At 43.7% G+C, this 11,015-nt stretch overlaps 1 long non-coding RNA gene across 1 annotated transcript; it reads left to right on the top strand.

The window, feature by feature from the left end:
- The first annotated feature begins 1,119 nt into the window (after positions 1 to 1,119).
- LOC127931347 (uncharacterized) lies at positions 1,120 to 2,120 on the top strand. The gene is made up of 3 exons (XR_008140767.1): positions 1,120 to 1,531; positions 1,572 to 1,851; positions 1,892 to 2,120. It is a non-coding gene; the product is annotated as an uncharacterized LOC127931347 (long non-coding RNA).
- Positions 2,121 to 11,015: the final 8,895 nt, after the last annotated feature.

Below are 11,015 nucleotides of genomic sequence, written 5' to 3'. Positions count from 1 at the left end.
TACTGCCGAGACACTACATCTGCAGAGCTGAGAGAAAAAAAGTCAGCCACCATAAACTAATGAAGTACAAGCCTGTTAATCTTGGCAACTCTGGGAGAAATATTGAATTGCTTCGGAGAAAGTCTAATGCCTGCCGAACCATAACTGTTCAGGTTCCAACACTGTTATTTAAAACACTGTTGGATGATTGTGCAATGTGGTAACTGTGAAGCTTTGAGGGGGTTTATGATTACCAGGATGTAGCCTATTTTCCAAACACTATTAGATCCTCTATTCCCTGATGCATTTCATGGAGGTATGAAAATAGCTCCAATGGTGCCATGCATTGCATAGGATTCTCAAATATGGCATACATGCAATACTATTCAATGAGTCATTCAATTTTGTCATAGTGAATCAACTGCTTTACAATTCAGGTACTGGAAGTCATGTGTATTTTTATGAGTTGAAGTTATGTGATTATATACATCCAGATTCCACACCCCAGTCTGCAATAACTCTCCATATAATGCATAGAGCTACAGTACTAGAAAGTAAACCTGGTCAGCAATGTCAGAAGTGTTATTGGAATCAGTTCCCGTCTTTTTTTGTGACCACGTCACAGACAGGCAATAATATAAAAAAAGTACATGTATATAAAGTAAAGAAAAACAGTTAAAAAAAAGGAAATTAAATTTTAAAAAACGTATTTCTCCTCTCTGTCCCATCTCCCCTTCCCCTCCCCCTTCTCAGTAGGTGAAACCCATTCCTATTCCCCCCTCTGTCGCTCCCCCCCCCCTTATGTTTGTTAAATTGTTTGTGGGACCGAGGCACACATGAATAGAATCAGCCTGCATACATCAATATTCAATACAGATATTTAAAATACAATAGATGAATTCAAACATGATTACATTAGAATAACTCACAATAAGCGTTCAATCTTTTCGACTGCTCTATGCATCTAATGTTGTTTCTTGGCGCTGTTCACATGAGCTATGGGCTCTAGTGAAAGAACAACAAGGACTTTTTGTAGCCATTGAGTAATGCTAAGCTTATGTGGAGGCTTCCATCTGGTCACTGACATTTGTTTTACCGAAGTCAGTCCAGGCAACTCATTTCGGAGGTACTGTGAGTCAGTGAAGAGTCATCGTTCAACAATAATATTGGGGCGGTAGGAAATGGCAGCACCAACTGTGCTCGACACAGACCTGTCAACCTGTGACAAAAAGGTCTTCACACTGGGGCAGTCCCACATCATGTGACCAGGAGGTCTTCACACTGGGGCAGTCGCACATCATGTGACCAGGAGGTCTTCACACTGGGGCAGTCCCACATCATGTGACCAGGAGGTCTTCACACTGGGGCAGTCCCACATCATGTGACCAGGAGGTCTTCACACTGGGGCAGTCCCACATCATGTGACCAGGAGGTCTTCACACTGGGGCAGTCCCACATCATGTGACCAGGAGGTCTTCACACTGGGGCAGTCCCACATCATGTGACCAGGAGGTCTTCACACTGGGGCAGTCCCACATCATGTGACCAGGAGGTCTTCACACTGGGGCAGTCGCACATCATGTGACCAGGAGGTCTTCACACTGGGGCAGTCCCACATCATGTGACCAGGAGGTCTTCACACTGGGGCAGTCCCACATCATGTGACCAGGAGGTCTTCACACTGGGGCAGTCCCACATCATGTGACCAGGAGGTCTTCACACTGGGGCAGTCCCACATCATGTGACCAGGAGGTCTTCACACTGGGGCAGTCCCACATCATGTGACCAGGAGGTCTTCACACTGGGGCAGTCCCACATCATGTGACCAGGAGGTCTTCACACTGGGGCAGTCCCACATCATGTGACCAGGAGGTCTTCACACTGGGGCAGTCCCACATCATATGACCAGGAGGTCTTCACACTGGGGCAGTCCCACATCATGTGACCAGGAGGTCTTCACACTGGGGCAGTCCCACATCATGTGACCAGGAGGTCTTCACACTGGGGCAGTCCCACATCATGTGACCAGGAGGTCTTCACACTGGGGCAGTCCCACATCATGTGACCAGGAGGTCTTCACACTGGGGCAGTCCCACATCATGTGACCAGGAGGTCTTCACACTGGGGCAGTCCCACATCATGTGACCAGGAGGTCTTCACACTGGGGCAGTCCCACATCATGTGCATGAAGCTTCCAATATTTCCTTGAGAACACAACAGACAATTTGGAATAGAAGCTAGTTGAAATTGTTTCCACACATTTGTAGTGTATTAATTGATTATTCAGATTTTGGAGGACATTGGGACAGTGTTTCAGACTCTTTTCCAATCAGTATTTTGTTTGTAGTCTTTAAGATGGGCTTCTAGTAGTTTTTGACATAGATTGGATACAAAGCCTCCACTTGTGTTCTGGCTCCTTAAAAACTCAATGACTGAATGGAATGGGAGTGGTTGGCTCCATGGGACTCCATTACTGGACAGAGTGGTTCTTAACTTAATTTTAAAAAATAAATGACGAACCAGGTGAATTATACATATTGTTTAAGGTCATGAAAGGATAATAAACCTTCATCATTCATTATGTCAGAAAGTTGATGAATTCCTTGTTCATTGTTTAAAATAATTTGATTTGGGTTTCCAAATGTCTGACTCCAATCTCTGTTGGACAAAGCCTATTTGATGAGGATGAACTAGTGGGTAAAATGGTTTCAAGACGTTCGGCTTGAACCTTGGCGTACAATTTCATGTCACTGTTAATGAGGGACAGAGGCCTATGACTTGATGTAAGTGTCCATTGTTGTTCGGCGCTTCCACACAGGATGTCATGTGGGCCTTGTGTATTTGTGTCAACGTGGGAAGCAGAGGGTTCGGCGAGCGCAGCAGCGCATCAACAGGAAGAGGAGCAGGGACCGGGGCTCACCCTGATGTGTGTCTGTGACCCCGTACTGTAGCAGCATGTACTGTATGTCCCCATTCCCACTGGTGGAGATGGGGTCGGGCTCACCAATATGTGGCTGTGACTGTAAGTTATTGTTTGTTCCCATCGGACACTAAAGTAGCTGTTGCTACACAACAAGACCTAGCCATGTTGCATGCATAGTGAGTGACTCTGCAACTCTATTGCTCAGTCTGCTTAGCTGCCGCCTCCGGTAGTAATGGGTGGCAGTTTAATAAAACCGCTGTCACAGAACTTAAGTGGAATGTTAATAAAGCCACAGTCACACTGAGACAGAGTTTGAGTCCGACTGGACCTGGAAAGGGTGAATGATTTCAGTTTACAGCTTGTCAACACATACTGTACGTAAGAGTCCATTTCACAACCATTATAAAAGTCAGCCAGGCACTGGAAGGGAGACTACCACACACATCCCTTCAATGCACTAACACTTGACTGTTGGCTGAGGGTACTGGCCTCTCCCCTGCCTGGCCCTGCTTGGCTTCAGCTTGTGACATTCCCGATGTGACGTCTTTGAGCATAGCAGCGGCCACCTCTAGCGAGATCATAGAGGCAACACATGATTTACATTAAGGTGTTGACAACAGTTACTAAGGGGTACGATTGTGAATGGATGCAGCAATAAGTTGGTAGAACTAACGTATTTAGTTTTATTTAATAAGAGAGACTGTGAGGAATAGAAAAGCAATGGGTGCCTGTTGTCGTTGTGTCTGAAAAGAGATGTTCCCCTCTCCCTAGCGTGTTTTCGTTTTTTTCTGGCCCCATTCAGTGTGGTTTCCATGTACTTACGTTGCAGAAAACCAGTCATTAAATATTTTGTGCTGAACTGCCCATTCACCCACACAGTTAAATGTAGTTGTTTATAAACTGACTCACCCTAACCAAATGTTGTGCGATCCTACAGTATGACTGGGTTGTTGTGGGACGTACAAACGTCACGAAACAAAAGATTTAAGTGCCTTTGGACTCAATATTAGGAAGGTGTTCTTAATGTTTTGTACACTCAGTATATATTATTATTAGGATTAGTATTCTTACGCTTTCTTCAGTTAATCAAATCACTAACATGTATGATAAAGTAACATCTCTGTTACTTGGTAACTGACCTGTGTGACATAGAAGGAAAGAGACTACTGAGGACATGTACAGTAGGCCTGTATTTTTGTTTTCAAGAACTCAACAAGTAATTAGTCATGACTCCCAAACTTTATGGTGAGAAAACGTTGTCATAAAAAACACTGGTCGCTTTCATTTAAATCTGGAGCGGCCAAACCAATATTTTAATTACATTTCCACGACTTATTAAAAGAAGCCAAAAACAGAAACCTTTTCGGGTGGGGAAACAGAATGTGTAAAAAGTGCTTCGCTTGACCTCGATGGCTTTAAAACAGTAAACAAACATTTTTTCCCCCCCAGAAAAAGCTGTCCTGACCTCTCCAATTCCTCAATGACAGGGAGCTTATCACATGGCCTTAGCTAGGCCCACGGTTATTTTTCTTCCCACAGCCATGTCACTGGCGGAAGTGGGGCTACTTGAATAAAACCCTGAATGCTGAGGCACATTGGGGACAAAGGAGCAACGTGCAGAGATTCAGGGAGTTACACACACACGCAGACATGCAGAAGCGCTCACACACACAGACACACACACACACCAAAGCTCTGTCTTAGTACTCAAGGCTCTGTGAGGGAGACAGATCATTCCGATTCCGAACGTCCACTTGGAATTTAAACTTGCAAAGGGAAGAAGACGGTGCTGAAGCGCACAGCTGTAAGGCTGCTGACGGACTCTGCACACTCCCTAGAGGCTTTCACAGACATATGTCACGTACGTCACCACTCAGTCACGACCAGAGCTGCAGGAAATAGACAAATGACTGTCATGTCTAGTATGTTTACAGGCTGCGGAGCTACCACCTCACTTTGCTCTTTTCAGAACTACCACCCCACTTTGCTCTTTTCAGAGCTACTGCTTCACTTGGCTCTTTTCATAGCTACCACCTCACTTTGCTCTTTTCAGAGCTACTGCCTCACTTTGCTCTTTTCAGAGCTACTGCCTCATATTGCTCTTTTCAGAGCTACTGCCTCACTTTGCTATTTTCAGAGCGACTGCCTCACTTTGCTCTTTTCATAGCTACCACCTCACTTTGCTCTTTTCAGAGCTACTGCTTCACTTTGCTCTTTTTATAGCTACCACCTCACTTTGCTCTTTTCATAGCTACCACCTCACTTTGCTCTTTTCAGAGCTACTGCCTCACTTTGCTCTTTTCAGAGCTACTGCCTCACTTTGCTCTTTTCATAGCTACTGCCTCACTTTGCTATTTTCAGAGCTACTGCTTCACTTTGCTATTTTCAGAGCTACTGCCTCACTTTGCTATTTTCAGAGCTACTGCCTCACTTTGCTATTTTCAGAGCTACCGCCTCACTTTGCTATTTTCAGAGCTACTGCCTCACTTTGCTATTTTCAGAGCTACTGCCTCACTTTGCTATTTTCAGAGCTACTGCCTCACTTTGCTATTTTCAGAGCTACTGCCTCACTTTGCTATTTTCAGAGCTACCGCCTCACTTCGCTATTTTCAGAGCTACTGCCACACTTTGCTCTTTTCAGAGCTACCGCCTCACTTTGCTCTTTTCATAGCTACCGCCTCACTTTGCTATTTTCAGAGCTACTGCCACACTTTGCTCTTTTCAGAACTACCGCCTCACTTTGCTCTTCTCATAGCTACCGCCTCACTTTGCTCTTCTCATAGCTACCACTCTTCTCTTTCTTTTCTTGGACAGAAAACATATGAAATCTGGCAAAGGATTTCATGCGATGATACATTGTATAAGTACATTCACAGTCTGTGTATCAGACAGGAATAGTCTCTGTGCGCTACTGTAACCACTTCAGAGTCCCATCAGCTCTGGACTATGTTGACCCACAGTGGGACCATGAAACATCCCAAATCCCATTCATATTTCATTTGTTTTAAATAAACATCCGTGTGCTGTAACAGTGGTCATATTCCATAGAGGTGTCCTTGTGAATGGCCTCCCAGGGATGTATGTAATAGCCAGGAATGTTGGGAGAGTTGTGACCCAGAGAGGGCAACATATCTCTCCCCTCCTGATAATATCTAAAGGAAATTAGTTACTATTAGTGTTCACTTTCAACAGAAAAATGACATTGTCCAATTTAGTAATGGACAGAATGTCTCAGCCCTCATAGAGTTACTGCAATGGTGGTGACATGTATTGTGCTAGATAGTAATGCAATTACCTAAAAGCACAATGTTGTCACCAGTCCACACAATTACGCATAAAGTCCAATTGTTTTCGCAATCATAAGATGACATTAAGTGAGAAAATTGCTACAAAACACATCACTGGCTGCCAAAAGTGGTTTTACAGGCCTAGTAAACACATCTGAAGTGATTTTATCTGGTTATGCTACATTGTTAGGTTGGATAACCGGTTGATTTACAGCCCAAATAAGCTATTAGTGTATTTCATCTCATTCTGAGCTGCTTTGGACTGATAGAGACTGATGGAGAGACGTAACACTCAAAGTAAAAGGGTGCAATATCCGTCTATGTTTATTAAACAGACCGCGCAGCGGTAGGATACCTGTTTTCACAGTGATAAAACAGCAGACGGGCGGATCCCACCCTATCAGGTCGTAACAGAATGACTGAGGTCAGTGTTAATCATGTTGATTCACCTTTCTCCTTGTTATCTCATATCCTTGATGCCTGTTGGCCACATCACCGGGGGGGGGGATACCGAGGATCAGATCTGCCATTCCCAGTAATATGAAACGACATTACGCAACCACATACTTATTTTGAACACCATCTATTGTTCTATCATGAGTAGGGACAGGAGTTTGGCCTGTCCACAAAACATGTAACCTGAGCACATAGCCAATAGCTTAGGCCCATCCTGGTCAGCTCATATAGTCAGGAAGAACTCCAGAACGTCTGTCCCTAATCATGAGAGATCATTTTTGACCTCTTTGAAAGTGCCCTTCACTTCTTGATGCTATAAATTGACAATTAGTGGCATTGGCTGAACGTGTTCTTTTCTGGGTGTCGTTGATCTTCTGTGAGGTTCTGCATTCAAATGAGAATACGGTACTTTATAATCTGCCCCCCCCTTCTCTTAATGTCTCCTGGTCTATTATTTGTGGCATTTATATCTTCTGCAGCATAATTGTATCTTATGATAAAGGCCCTAGATTATCCATATGCTTTAGATTAGCTATTTATACGATTTGTGAACTGGGTTTTGTCTCAGTGATTTGGTAAATACTATACACTTTGCCTTCCTGACTCTCAGACCTTACTGAGAGGGCCAGAGAATAATGATCCTCATCATGACAGTAATAAGTGTTTTGTACTAACATTTCAAATGACGTGTCATGTGCAGGTATTGTGGTAATTGTCGGTTTGAGTCTGAGGAGGGTGATTCACATCAAACTAGTTCTCTGGAGAGTATCATGGCCACCCACAGCTGATTTCGCTGTGTTATTACTGACAGCTAGCAGACACAAACAGAGTCACAGAGCTCAGCTTAAACATACCCTGAGGATGGGAGATGTCAACAAGTGCTCTCATCATCCTTCTGAATGGCAATTTTCAGTGACTTGTGTTGTGACAATTTACAGGAAAAGGTTGGCGTTATCAAATCAAATGGTCACATACATATATTTAGCAGACGTTATTGCGGGTGTAGCGAAATGCTTGTGTTCCTAGCTCCAACAGTGCAGTAATATCTAACAATTCATATAAAGTAAAAGAAGGGAGTTAAGAAATATATAAATATTAGGACGAGTAATGTCGGAGTGGCATTGACTAAAATACAGTAGAATAGAACCCAGTATATACATATGAAATTAGTAAAGCACTATGTAAACATTATTAAAGTCACTAGTGTTCCATTATTAAAGTGACCAGTGATTCCATGTCTATGTACATAGGGCAGCAGCCTCTAAGGTGCAGGGATGTGTAACCGGGTGGTAGCTGGCTAGTGATGGCTATTTAAAAGTCTGGCCATGAGACAGAAGCTGTTTTTCAGTCTCTCTGTCCCAACTTTGATGCACCTGTACTGACCTCGCCTTCTGGATGGTAGTGGGGTGACCAGGCAGTGGCTCGGGTGATTGATGTCCTTGATGATCTATTTGGCTTTCCTGTGACATCGGGTGCTGTCCTGGAGGGCAGGCAGTGTGCCCCCGGTGATGCATTGGGAAGACCGCACCACCTCCTGGAGAGCCCTGCGGTTGCGGGCAGTGCTCTCAATTATACATCTGTAAAGGTTTTTGAGGGTCTGGATTTCTTCAGCCTCCTGAGGTTGAAGACTGAGGTTGAAGACACACTGTTGTGCCCTCTTCACCACACTGTCTGTGTGGGTGGAACATTTCAGATCGTTGTTGATGTGTATGGCGAGGAACTTGAAGCATTTCACTTTCTCCACTGGGGTCCCATCAATGTGGATAGGGGCATGCTCTCTCTGCTATTTCCTGAAGTCCACGATCAGTTCCTTCGTTTTGTTAACATTGAGGGAGAGGTTATTTTCCTGGCACCACTCCGCCAGGGCCCTCACCTCCTCCCTGTAGGCGGTCTCGTCATTGTTGGTAATTAGGCCTACAACTGTTGTATTCCTTGCTAACTTGATGATTGAGTTGGAGGCGTGCGTGGCCACGCAGACATGGGTGAACAGGGAGTACAGGAGGGGGCTGAGCATGCACCCTTGTGGGGACCCTGTGTTGAGGATCAGAGAAGTGGAGGTGTTGTTTGCTACCTTCACCACCTGGGGGCGGCACGTCAGGAACTCCAGGACATAGTTGCACAGGGCGGGGTTCAGACCCAGGGCTCCGAGCCTAATGATGATCTTGGAGGGTACTATGGTGTTGAAGGCTGAACTATAGTCAATGAACAACATTCTTACATACTATAGGTATTCCTCTTGTCCAGATGGGATAGGGCAGTGTGCAGTGCGATGGCGATTGCATCGTCTGTGGATCTATTGGGGCGCTATGCAAATTGAAGTGAGTCTAGGGTGTCAGGTAAGGTAAGGTAGAGGTGATATGATCCTTAAATAGCCTCTCAAAGCACCTAATGTTACAGAAGTGAGTGCTACGGAGCGATAGTCATTTAGTTCAGTTACCTTTGCTTTCTTGTTTAGCTTGTCCGGGAGCAAGACGGCCCAGCGTCGTCCGGGTCAGGGTTTGGCCGGTGTAGGCCTTCATTGTAAATAAGAATTTGTTCTTAACTGACTTGCCTAGTTAAATAAAGGTTATATAAAAAAATATTTAAAAATGAAATCCCCTACTACAATAAATGTTGCTTCAGGATATGTGGTTTCCAGTTTGCAAAAAGTCCAGTGTAGTTCCTTGAGGGTCGTCGTTGTATCGTCTTGAGGGGAATATACATGGCTGTGACTACAACTGAAGAAAATTATCTTGGGAGGTAATATGGTCTGCATTTGATTGTTAGGTATTTTCGGTTGGGTGAACAAAAGGGCTTGAGTTTCTGTGTGTTATCACAATTACACCACAAATAGTTAATCATGAAACATACACCCCCGCCTTTCTTCTTCCCGGAGAGGTCTTTATTCCTGTCTGCGCAATGTACTGAGAACTCAGCTGGCTGTATGGACAGGGGCTGTATATGGGACTTAACTAATTGTCATGTCTATTTTGCTTTTTAATGTTTTTAGCTGGGTATTTTCTAACTGAAATGGGAAAATGTTGGGAAAATGTTGCCTGTCTCTTTGGAGTTTCACCACTCACTGCAAGTTACTGTGTTTGTTTGCATGACCTTTGACTTGAGATTTTCTGAGCATCAACACACTAAGTATAGCATGTCATTAATCAAATCAAATCACGCTTTATTTATACAGCAGATTTCAGACATGGAATGCAATGCAATTTAAAAAAAAGCTGAAATAACACAAAAATCACAATCATTAGATAAAAAACAAAAGAATGACCCAATCGGAACAACTAAAAAGCACTCTAAGGAAAATAACATCTAAAAATACGTTTCTTAAATATGTCCACAGTTTCAACCCTCAGGTTCTCTGGCAGGCTAATCCAGAGGCTGGGGGCATAATAACTAAAGGCTGCCTCTCCATGCCTCTTGGTCCTATGCTTTTTCTTCTCCAATTTTTGCCTAAAATGACACCCCCAAATCGAACTGCCTGTAGCTCAGGCCCTGAAGCAAGGATATGCATATTCTTGGTACCATTTGAAATGAAACACTTTGAAGTTTGTGGAAATGTTAAAGGAATGTAGGATAATATAACACATTAGATCGAGTAAAAGATAAACAACTGTTTTTTTGTACCATCATCTTTAAATTGCAAGAGAAAGGCCATAATGTATTATTCCAGCCCAGGTGCGTTTTAGATTTTGGCCACTAGATGGCAGCAGTGTGTGTGCAAAGTTTCAGTCTGATCCAAGGAACCATTGCATTTCTGTTCAAACTTTTCTATAAAGACTGCCCAAATGTGCTTAATTTGTTTATTAATAACTGTTCATATTCAAAACTGTGCACTCTCCTCAAACAATAGCATGTTATTCTTTCACTGAAATAGCGACTGTAAATTGGTTAGTTAGATTAACAAGAATTTAAGCTTTCTGCCAATATCAGATATGTCTATGCCCTGGGAAATGTTCTTGTTACAACCTCATGCTAATCGCATTAGCCTACATTAGCTCAACCGTCCCGCAGGGGACCCACCAATCCTGAAGAAGGATAGTGCCAGAGGAACTGAGAGTCCTACTGGGTACATAACGTAAAGTAATGTCTGACATGTATTGGGGTGCACAATCATGGATTGATTTAAAAAACCTTAAAATTAATCCTAAAAATCACAGGCAGCCAGTACAGGGACCTTAAAACCGCTGTAATGTGTGCTCTCCGTCTGGTCTTGGTCAGCACCCGTGCTGCAGCATTCTGTAGGTTTTGCAGTTGAGCAATGGCTTTCTTGGGTAGACCAGACAGGAGAGCATTACAGTATTCAAAGCCTGCTTGTAATAAAGCATGGATAAGTCTCTCAATATCAGCCTGAGAGAGAAAGGGCCGCACCTTGGCAA

Source organism: Oncorhynchus keta, chromosome 8 (genome assembly GCF_023373465.1).
Source record: "Oncorhynchus keta strain PuntledgeMale-10-30-2019 chromosome 8, Oket_V2, whole genome shotgun sequence".
Classification (NCBI taxonomy): Eukaryota; Metazoa; Chordata; class Actinopteri; order Salmoniformes; family Salmonidae; genus Oncorhynchus; species Oncorhynchus keta.
The sequence above is the reverse complement of the archived record's forward strand: the minus strand, read 5'-3'. Positions and strand labels throughout refer to the sequence as shown.